The 3,771-nt window shown below is 36.2% G+C and overlaps 1 non-coding gene across 1 annotated transcript; it reads right to left on the bottom strand.

The window, feature by feature from the left end:
• Window positions 1-3,204: 3,204 nt before the first annotated feature.
• Window positions 3,205-3,410, bottom strand: LOC111726133. Its single transcript, XR_002773990.1, has one exon. It is a non-coding gene; the product is annotated as a small nucleolar RNA U3 (small nucleolar RNA).
• Between the last annotated feature and the right edge of the window lie 361 nt (window positions 3,411-3,771).

Genomic DNA, 3,771 nt, shown 5'->3' on the forward strand with positions numbered 1-3,771 from the left:
ATTTAAATACATAAAGTCGACTGAACTGGCTTTGAGATTTATGAATCATCAGTGATTGCTGCTTCAAAAAAAATTCATCCGTTGACAACAGAATTCAAAATTAGAATTTTCAGACACGTAAGCAACACGTAAGAGAGGGAATGGGTCAGAGAAAGAACGGGCCTCATAGAGGACAGGAAATTAAAAACAGGGAATAGTTGATAAAATAGGGTCCCGTTTGGAGATTTTATGGAGCCATTTTGAAATATAACCATTCTGCATTTAACATGTAAAATAATCAAGACCAATAACTTAACAGGAAATAGCTATGTTGAGGACATAGCATATGTTTCTCTGGGTTGATAAGATGGGAAATATACAAAACATATACATATATATTCACAAGATATTTACTTTTGTCTATTGAGTTATTCTCATTTTCTTACTTGTATCTATTCAAAACAAAACACAGGTACTTTTATTTTTTCAAAGTATCATAAAATAAAGAGGGAAATATTTATCCATATGATGCCATTTGCTGTAGAATTGCTCGTGTATTAGAATATTTAGTGCTCATGTATTAGAATATTTGATGACATGACACATGTTCATGCCCTAGCCTGCTAAAAACAGTAAGTACAAAATTATTTAGAGTATAATGTGAACTCTGTGTGATACAGAATAAACATCTTTTAAAAAAATCCTTAAATTTTATCCTTAAACTCTATTACTTTTGAAAATACAAAAACATTAATTTTGTTATTAAAAAGTGAGGAAAATGTTTTCAATAGAAAGTAATCTAAGGACAGAGAGGTAAATTGATGATATCACGTTCTGTCAGAATGGGAGGGATTCAGGGACAGTGGCCGTCATTGCTATTCCCCGGCTGTAGCACCCGCTCTACTAAACTGGAAGAGAGGCCATAAGGATGATTGATGATGCTGGGAAGTTTGTAGGTGGAAGACCTGGACGCCATTATAGTCTCTATTAAGTGGGACTTAAAGTGGTCTGCTCAGCGTAATGGGATAAGTGGCCGGGGCAAAAGCTTTCAGGAATACATAGCATTATTTAGAAATGGCTATTATATGGGCTGGATGATGAAAGTGATTAGAGGAAGAGGCTAATTGTTCTCTGGACTTTTGGAAGGTGTCAAAAATCATTACAGAGCTAGGTGTGGTTAAGACAGTTTGAAAATGTGGTAAGAATAGACAAGTGAACCCTTGGTACGCGAACAATAGAAAGGTCAGAAATAAAGGCATGTCCATAAGCACCACACAGGAAACAGGGTCTGTTAAACAGGGGGTGAAAGCTGGTCTTTTGAGACGTGATATTGGAGAAAGGAGTTATCTACAGCTAAAAACTGAAGCTGTGTCAATTCAAGGGATATAGATGATTTAAATTTGTGACTGAAAGCTATAAAAATGTTGACATTATTATGGAAGAATATCTTACTAACTTCATGGTGGAAAATAATTTATTTTACAAATGAAAGCATAACTAAAAATATAAACTTAATAAAGTCCTTCTCAATAAAAAATTAAGTTCTACTTAATATAGAATACAGATTTTAAATGTAATATAGTTTGACTTTCCTGCACATCTATATAGTCCTCAAAATAAAGTATAGGATGTTTTCTTCACTGACAAAACTTCCCTTGTGTTTGCCTATTTCTATTAATACTACCCATTCTGGCTTGGCACCTGTGGCTCAAGTGGCTAAGGCGCCAGCCTCGTACAACTAAGGTGGTGGGTTCGAATCCAGCCCAGGCCTGCCAAACAACAATGATGGCTGCAACCAAAAAATAGCCAGGCGTTGTGGCGGGCGCCTGTGGTCCCAGCTACTTGGGAGGCGGAGGCATGAGACTCACTTGAGCCCAGGAGTTGGAGGTTGCTGTGAGCTGGGATACCATAGCACTCTACCCAGGGGGATAGCTTGAGGCTCTGTCTCAAAAAAAAAAAAAAAAAAAAACTACCCATTCTGACTAGCAATCACTTTCTAACTTTCACTATAAATTAGTTCGGATTCTTCTTGGACTTAACATAAAAGGAATTGTAGATTAGGTAACCATTTGTATTTGCCTCCTTTTGTGGTAGAATTTTATTCTTTTTTGTCAATAGCTAATATTATATTACATAATGTACCATAACTTTTTTCTTGAATTTTTTCTGCATGTCTTTTAGTAAATAAACATTTTTATATCTCTGGGCTAAATAACTAAGTCAATGGGTAGATGCTCTCACAAATTTACTAGCTAATGTTAGTTTTCTAAAGTTTGCATTATATGCTACAACTTTGCCAAAACTTAAGATGACTCATTTAAAATTTCAGCCTTCCTGGTTAGTTTATAAGTAGACATCATTTGCTTTTAATTGGTATTTACTGGACAGCACTGCAAATTTAACCTCATAGGATTATGGAATAACATTTTGCTATGTGTTTGTATAAGACCTATGCCAATTATTTTTCATATAGATTTGTAGATGCTCTTTATAAGATGCTAGATGTTTAGAAGACTTCTGTATTGCAAACATGTGCATTGCCTTTTAATTTTGTTATCCGTTGCCCATTTTGGCACTAGATCCTTTAATATGTTATGATGGTTATTGATTTCTGTTTGATAATTTCTACATTTGGAGAAGTTCTAAGTGCCCTGTCTCTGGTTCTATTCTTAACATGGTGCATATTTTCTTGCCTTTCCATTGTCATTACTTATGTGGCACTTAGTACTAACTTCCTCACTGAACGCACTTTGCCTTTGATAACACTCTTTACTTCTCAAGTTGCACTGGGATTTATGGGAACATGTGGATGGGTGTACCATCCTTTCAAAGTCTTGTAGCATAGAGCTACTCAGAGTTTAGTTTTTATTTTTGTTACAAATTTTCTGATAAGTGAATATCCCTGCCTCTTGCTTGTTGATAATACATTTTTTTCCTATTTAGCTTTGATTGTCAGCAATTTTCCAGATTTCTATTCAAGAATTCAAAAATCTCTATCCTAAATAGAGGTCAAAAATATTATGTTTAGTAGTTAGTACTATTAAGTTCATCTCTGGTTCTTTTCTTACTTCATTTTATGTAACCTGCACCATGAAGGCACCACTGGAAGTGCAATGTAGAATTGCACCTGCGTTTACTGAGGACACACTGGTGAGTGGGGTTAGTGATCTCTGTCGGGAAGGCTGAATGGCTGAATGGCTTCTACTGACATTTCTTTTTTTATTTTCTTTTTCTCTCCCTCTTACTCTCCCAAAGGGAGAGAAGAACAATCATCAATGGCAAATGGCAATTGCATTAAAGCAACACCAAGAGCTGGCTCCACGCTCAGGAGAGAACGCTGCGCTTCCTCCTCCTGGTTTCTGGTACTCTACACATTCAGAGAGACTTCTCTCGTAATGCACTATAGAAAGGATCCCTGAAAGTATTGTCTTTCTATTGACATTTAAAAGGAGCTTACTTATCGACCAAAACAAAACATACTACAGGTCTCCACAATAGAGGTTCCATGGCAGGAGGTGGGGGAATACTATTCATTAAGGGATTAATTTCTTCTGCAAGGTTTCATAAGAAGTCTTTTGATATTTACTGATTGCTTCTATCCTTCCAAGAAACATGAGGGATGTTTTATAGTCATTTTACACATGAGGGGGAAAAGTGGACAACTTGAATAAAATTCCCCTAAATTGCATAATCACTGGACAGCAAATTTAGAGACAGGGTGGCTCATGACTCAGGACGCTTCTTGCCAGGTTGCAGCAAGCTAACTTGGAGCCATACCAGTCAATGTCATAC

The sequence above is a fragment of the Otolemur garnettii genome, unplaced genomic scaffold (assembly GCF_000181295.1).
Source record: "Otolemur garnettii isolate 467f Iridium unplaced genomic scaffold, OtoGar3 scaffold00054, whole genome shotgun sequence".
Classification (NCBI taxonomy): domain Eukaryota; kingdom Metazoa; phylum Chordata; class Mammalia; order Primates; family Galagidae; genus Otolemur; species Otolemur garnettii.